Below are 8,086 nucleotides of genomic sequence, written 5' to 3'. Positions count from 1 at the left end.
GCAGTACGCACCAGTAACTGATTATGACACTTTCAGGCTGATTCTCTTCCTGGCAATGATGCAGAAAGCTTTTCAGTACTGTGTGCTCAGACAGCACTATACTTGGAAAGAAAGCTTTTTCTGGTGCTGCAAAATTGGACGAAGAGTACCAAGTTCTCCATGAACCAAAATGACCTCAGCTTTCTTACTCTTTTAGCCCTGGTCATAAAGGCAGTACAGGATAGTCATAGGAACATAGGCTGGGATCAGAGGGCTTTAGGTTAGAATCCCAGGCCTGGAGCATCTGCTCCTCTTCCCCATCCTAATAGACTGATGTACTGAACCTATGTAAGACTCCCTTACCTTATCTGATTGACTGGTCAAGAAAGGGTCAATACAGAGACATGTTAAGAACCAAGAAAGGATTTTGCTGTTTCTCCCTTTTATAACAGCTCTAGAAAACAGTTCTTGCTGAGATAGATAATCCAACATGTTCCTATGGGCTCAGAATGTTTTACTTAAACTGAAGAGGAAAACTGAAATAATACTTATAATTCAAGCAGAGAAAACTCCTAATCTCAACTATTTAAATCTTTCTTGGGCCTGAATTATAGTGGTTGCCTTGTGGTCCACTTCACCTCATATGAGTAAACACAGGCCAAGTGTGCAGTAGTGATTTTAATGGGCTCAGCCAGGCTAAAAGCCTAATGAAATGGTTGCATGATGAAAAACCAATAGAATTTTAACTCTGGGCCAATGCATTGAGGCAACAAAAAAAATCATCTGGGAAAGATCCGGAGAACAATTAAATGGACAGATAAATGCTACTAATTGCTAATGATCAACTAAAATATATGTAGATGCCTGGGATGTTACTGTACAGGTGTGGGATTCCATTTGACATTTGTCTTAGATTTAATGTCTGACATTTGTGTAACTTTCAATTAAAACTGAATAACTATAATTAGATAAGAAAGAATCTGTTGGATAAACTCTCAAATTTTACTATATTCTTTACATGTGATAAAGTTTACTACTTTGACATTCAATTTTTTTCTTCTGATTCTATGAAACATGTACCAATAGAAACTAATAAACTTTATAACATTCCTGCAAATGTTTTAGAATGATAGTTTAGGCAAAATATGAATATACATGTTGATATCCTTGTGTTTTAAATCAATATGTAGGGCAAATGTGCAGGAATTATGCACTAATGTGACTATTCTGGATTTTGTATACCAGCATCCATTCTGATTGGTCAGTACTATTGTCTCATTGGTTGGTGTTTGCACAGTACCAGTTGATAAAATTTCAGATATCACCCTAATTCATAAGTACCATAAACATTTTTCTTTTGTTTGTATTTATAGCCTCGATTAAGTGGGAATGGTTTAAAATATAATTATCCAAAACTTTTCTTCTATTAAAAATAATTTACACGGCCAGGAGTGGTGGCTCACACCTGTAATCCCAGCACTTTGGGAGGCGGAGGCGGGTGGATCATGAGGTCAGGAGATCGAGACCATCCTGGCTAATACCGTGAAACCCCGTCTCTACTAAAAATACAAAAAATTAGCCGGGCATGGTGGCGGGTGCCTGTAGTCCCAGCTACTTGGGAGGCTGAGGTAGGAGAATGGTGTGAACCCGGGAGGCGGAGCTTGCAGTGAGCTAAGATCGTGCCACTGCACTCCAGCCTGGGTGACAGAGCGAGACTCCGTCTCAAAAAAAAAAAAAAAAAAATTTACATGGAAAACACGGTAAACTTTTATTCAAATAAAAATTTCTGCATATTATTGATGAACTATTGTTAGGCCTTTTTTCTATGGATAATGTTTAACTAATCATCTAAGCATTTTAAGCTGAAAAAATTTCACTTAACATAGTCACATAATGTAGTTTAGTAATCAAGTTATTTAAATTTGTTTGTTCAATTTTACAACTTAGCTTGTGTAAATGCACACATCTGCAAAGCAAATATAAATACTCCAGTTTCTCTGGTCACTTTTAAAAACTATAACTTAAATCTGTTCTTGCTAATAAATTTTCTTTTATCTGATTTTTATTATGTATGTTCACTAAGTTACAATCACTAAATCTAACAGATTTTGATTAGAAAAAAATAGGAAGAAAGTTCAGATTTGATCTATTAACTATGAAACAAATTTTAAGGGAAGGTTTTTTTTTGGAAAAGCATATTTGAAAAAAAAAATTTTTTTCTCATCATATCCCAGTGAAAATATCTTTCATTTATCATTTTCTGATCATTTATTCTTAATCTGGGTCTACATATAGCTATTAGCGAAAATGTTTAAAAATGCATAAGATAATTTTACAGATTAATATCAGATAAGTGGTTGAGAAATAAAACAATACACTTCAGTGATGTTCTAAATTAGGAATCTTTGTTACTTGAGCAGGTAGGGAGCTACTCTCAGTACATAGCTATAGACCTAAGAAGAGGAAGTAGACAAGGCCTATGTGGACAGTGAAGAAGTAGAAAGACAATTCACTCATAGTGTCCATTGTCAACTCTCAACCTTGTTTACAGCTATATTTATTTAAGGATGAGTAAATACACACATGGGATGGTGGGGAAGTGGTAGAGGAGTATACATGTACAAACACTAAGATTTAAATGACCTCCTCTTGGGTGCTTATTCTCTGAACGATATGTAATACATTCGGTATTCCTTAAGTGATCCATGAGCTAGATATTATTACTTACAGATAAGAAAATTGAGATTCAATGAGATTAAACTGCTTTCTCAAAGTCACTCAGCTTATAAATATCAAAGACAACATTTGCTTGAAGTCTGTCAGGCTCAAAAGTACATGTCCTTAATCATTGTTCTAATGCATTTAAAACTTTGAAACAATTCCTGAAGTCATTTTTTTGAACAAAAAAAAGGGAATACTAGTCAGAAAAATAATCATGATACATACATTATGTATATATTTTTTATATATATATATATATAAATGCATTTTTCTTTGAAGAGGGGTTCAAGGAAAAGAAAGAGATTCATAAGTATAAAGGTATGTAAACAATGTAAAGAAACCCAAAATGTAATTAGATAATAAAAATCTCCACTGGAGGTACAGAGAAGCAGGATGAATACCACAACACATGAAATCATTGATACAATGATTAAATTTCATATTCTATCAAAAAATGCCCCCATATCTCACGTCCAGCCTGATTTAGCCATTTTTCCCAAGTCTAATTTCATTTCCTCCCTCCTCCCTCCCTTAACTTAAATTATGTTTGACTATTTCAGGGTTTCTCAACATTGGCACTACTCACATTTTGGCCCAGTTAATTATTTGAGTGTGGGCCAATATCCCCGGCCTCTAGTCACTAGATGTCAGTAGCACTGCCTTTACACTTAACACCAGTTGTGTCCCCTGAGTGGCAAAATCACCACTCTTGAGAGCCACTGGGTTAATTCAACTATGAAAAATGAATCCTTTTTTATTTTAATTTACTTGTATTGAATAGCCAAACTTTGTGAAATCAAACTTTGTTATCCCATAATGAACATTCACTGAAGGGTACATAAAGGAAATAAAAAAAGAAAAATTTAATTTTTTAACCCAATTAAGAATTTCTTCACACTTTTCTATTCAAACATTTTTCTGTGCATCTCTGAAAATTAAACTAAAGAATAGAGAAACAGAAAAATATGAGTAAGCTAAGAGTATAACCAGTAAGATAATATGTAAATTTTTTGATAACCAATTGGAATGACTAAAATGCCATTCTAATATATACTTCTTATTCAAAAACATTTATTTCTTTGGGATCTAATAAGTGCAGAAGACTACATACCAATTCACTTCCAAAAGTATTGACAGAATGACTAATTATGTGACAAAGGTTCAACTCTCTATGGAGATATGAGTATTTTACAAATTCTTTGTGGCTTAGAAAATAGATATACTTGGAACAATGTGACATGGCTAAGGATATTCTCTATGCCTAAATGGCTTTCAATTCTTCTCAAATACAAGTCCCACTTTTGCTTCTAAAGTGAATTACTTCAAAGTATAGGGCACCTCTGGTATTAAACACCTGATAGACCCCTCACTTCTGTGCTTCTGCTTTCTGCTATGTTGAACATTTCGTTAAGACTGTGTCTCAGTATGTTCATTCTATTCTGATTTCTTTGGGAGCAGCGGTGAGTTTAACAAAAGCTTTACAAATGGCTTTGAGGACCTGAGTTTTTCTAGCCTCATCTATGCTTTCTCCTTTATTCTACTTGACTCCTGTTTCCTAGGAGGGTGTATTTTCATTTGAAACCCCTAATTAAAGGAAGTGAACCTAGAAGTTAAAAAACACTCCTGGGGAAACACTGAGTCTTCTTAAAGCAAACAGAGAGGAAAAATATTAACTGAAATTAATTTTGGTATTTTTTCTGAATATATGAAACAACGGTTTAAAATGAATATGTACAATTTAATATGATGTATGCATAAAAATAGTCTACTAGCTATGCCTCCTAGGTCTATTACTTTGTAAATGAAGCAAAAAAGCCCTTTTAGAGTTATACTACAAGCTAATACTGAACCATGCATTTATTGGAATTAGCCTCATTCTAAATATAATTGAAAGCAAAATGTAGCTATTATTTCTGTTTGTAAAATATTACTATATTCTAGTAAAATATCCTCAGATTTACATAATTTACACACTTTTTTTTTACATTCACACACCATAATCAGAAAGGAGTTATTTTCTCCTGTTTCAATACAGATCATTCTCAGTAGATCACTCATCTCTCAGTGTCTTTAAATGGATTGCCTCTGTTTATTTTAAATTAATGTATTTTGCAGGAAAGAATCCAAAACATCCCATATTTCTATAAAATCACAATGGAAAAGAGCACAGCACATTATGTGTGTGTGTGTGTGGGTGAGTATGGGGGTGAAGTGGAAGAGAAGAGAGAGAAACAAGGAGAGAGATGGAAACAGAAAGATGGGAACCTTGTTTACTTCACTATTAGGTAAAATGAAAAGACACACATGGAAGCAAGTACCTTTATAGTTGTCATTCAGTGCTTACATTCAGAATCTATGGTGATATGGTTTGGCTGTGTCCTCATCCAAATCTCATCTTGAATTGTAACTCCCACAATTCTCATATATCATGGGAGGAACCCAGTAGGAGGTGACTGAATTATGGGGTCAGGTCTTTCCTGCGCTGTTCTCAATATAGTGAATGAGTCTCATGAGATCTGATAGGCTTAAAAATGTTAGTTTCTCTGCATAAGCTCTCTCTTTGCATGCCGCCATCCATGTAAGATGTGACTTGTTCCTCCACGCCTTCTGCCATGATTGTGAGGCTCTCCAGCCATGGGGAACTGTGAGTTCTCTATTAAACCTCTTTTTCTTCCCAGTCTTGGGTATGTCTTTATCAGCAACATGAAAATGAACTAATACAGTAAACTGGTACCAGTAAAGTGGGGTGCTGCTGAAAAGATACCCAAAAATGTGGAAGTGACTTTGCAACTGGGTAACAGGCAGAGGTTGGAACAGTTTGGAGGGCTCAGAAGAAGACAGGAAAATGTGGGATAGTTTGGAACTTCCTAGAGACTTGTTGAATGGCTGTAACCAAAATGCTTATAATGATGTGAACAATGAAATCCAGGCAGAGGTGGTCTCAGATGGAGATGAGGAACTTTTTGGGAACTGGAGCAAAAGTTACTCTTGCTATGTTTCAGCAAAGAAATGTGGCATTTTTCCCCTGCCCTAGAGATTTGTGGAACTTTGAACTTGAGAGAGATGATTTAGGGTATGTGGCAGAAAAAATTTCTAAGCAACAAAGCATTCAGAATGTGATGTGGGTGTCATTAAAAGCATTCAGTTTTATAAGGGAGGCAGAGCATAAAAGTTTGGAAAACTTGCAGCCTGACAATGTAATAGAAAAGAAAATCCCATTTTTTGAGGAAAAATTCAAGCAGGCTGCAGAAATTTGCAAATGAGGAGCTGAATGTTAATCTGCAAGACAATGGGGAAAATGTCTTCAGAGCATGTCAGAGGTCTTCATGGCAGCCCCTCCCATCACAGGCCTAGAGGCCGAGGAGGAAAAAGTGGTTTTGTGGGCCAGGGCCAGGGTTCCTGGGCCGTGTGCAGCTTAGGGACTTCGTGTCCTGCATCCCAGTCATTCCAGCCACAGCTGAAAGGGACCAATGTAGGGCTCGTTCCATGGCTTCAAAGGGTTCAAGCCTCAAACCTTGGCAGCTTTCATGGGGTGTTGAGCCTGACAGTGCACAGAAGTCAAGAATTGAGGTTTAGGACCTTATGCCTAGATTACAGAGAATGTATGGAAATGCCTAGATATCCAGGCAGAAGTTTGTTGCAAGGCCAAGGTTCTCATGGGGAACCTCTGCTAGGGCAGTGCAGAAGGGAAATGTGGGGTTGGAGCCCCTACACAGAGTCCCTACTGGGGCACCACCTAGTGGAGCTGTGAGAAGAAGGCCACCATCCTCCAGGTTCCAGAACTGTAGATCCACCACCACCTTGCACTGTGGGCCTGGAAAAGCCACAGACACTCAATGCTAGCCCACGAAAGCAGCCAGGAGGGGTCTATCCCCTGCGAAGTCATAGGGACAGAGCTGCCCAAGACCATAGGAACTCACGTCTTGCATCAGCACAACCTGGATGTGAGACATGCATTCAAAGGAAATCATTTTGGAGCTTTAAGATTTGACTGCCCTGCTGGATTTTGGACTTGCATGGGCCCTATAGTCCTTTTGTTTTGGCCACTTTCTCCCCTTTGGAATGACTTTTATTTTTAATCCAATGCCTCTACCCTCATTGTAACTAGGAAGTAATTAACTTGCTTTTGATTTTATAGGCTCATAGGTGTAAGGGACTTGCCTTGTCTTGGATAAGACTTAGGACTCTGAACTTTGGAGTTAATGCTGAAATGAGTTAAGACTGTGGGAAACTGTTGGGAAGGCATTATTTGTTTTAAAATGTGAGGACATGATATTTTGGAGGGGCCAGGTGTGGAATGGTATGGGTTGGCTCTGTCCCCACCCAAATATCAAGTTGTATTGTAACTCCCACAATTTCTATGTGCCGTGAGAGGAAACTGGTGAGAAGTGATTGAATTATGGGAATGGGTCTTTCCTGCACTGTTCTCAGTATAGTGAATGAGTCTTATGAGATCAGATGGGTTTAAAAATGAGAGCTTCCCTGCACAAGCTCTCTCTTTGCCTGCTGCCATCCATGTGAGATGTAACTTGTTCCTCTATGCTTTCAGCCATGATTGTGAGGCCTCCCCAGCCATGTGAAACTGTGAGTTATGCATTAAACCTCTTTTTCTTCCCAGTCTCAGGTATGTCTTTCAGCAACATGAAAGCGGTCTAATACATATGATAATCAGATCCATGGAGACTATCATTGCATCCTTGAGACTGTGATGAGCACTAGGTAATATGACCATGAAAAAAACAACTACCATTTCAAAGAGAAAAGAAACCTGAACTTTTACTCTGAGATGCTTCATTGTAGTCCAAAGGACTTGCACATTTAATTAGACCTTTCTATAAATGGATAGTTGAATTATCCAGGTAATAGTTAAATTTTATCTAACAGAAAGGAATCTTAGAGACATTTTGCATTATCTTCCCCTAACCACCCATAGAAATCTGTGCGTGATAATAATAGCTATCATATATTCAGAGCTTATTATATGTCCTCAGTGCTATAGGTATTCTTCGTAACAGCCCTGTAAATTAGAAATCTCTTCATTTTATATACACAAAATAACTGGAGTTTAGAAAGAATAATAACCTACCCAATCAATCATCTGGTAAGTAACAGGTGTAGAACAGGAACCTCTGACTCCAAAATTTTTACTGTTAAGAAAAATGTTTTTCAAAAATACTTAGGGAAAATGTCAGAAACTGCTTGGTATATTTCTGAAATAAATCTTTATTCTTGTTGTTAACTTTTATTTTAGGTGTAGGTTTGTTATATAGGTAAACTACATGTCACAGGAATTTGGTGTGCAGATTTTTCCCTCACCCAGGTATTAAGCATAGTACCTAACAGGTAGTTTTTTTTATCTCTCTCCCTCCTCCTACTCTCCAGGCCC

This window comes from Macaca thibetana, chromosome 1 (assembly GCF_024542745.1).
Source record: "Macaca thibetana thibetana isolate TM-01 chromosome 1, ASM2454274v1, whole genome shotgun sequence".
Classification (NCBI taxonomy): Eukaryota; Metazoa; Chordata; class Mammalia; order Primates; family Cercopithecidae; genus Macaca; species Macaca thibetana.
This window is presented reverse-complemented; position numbering follows the sequence as displayed.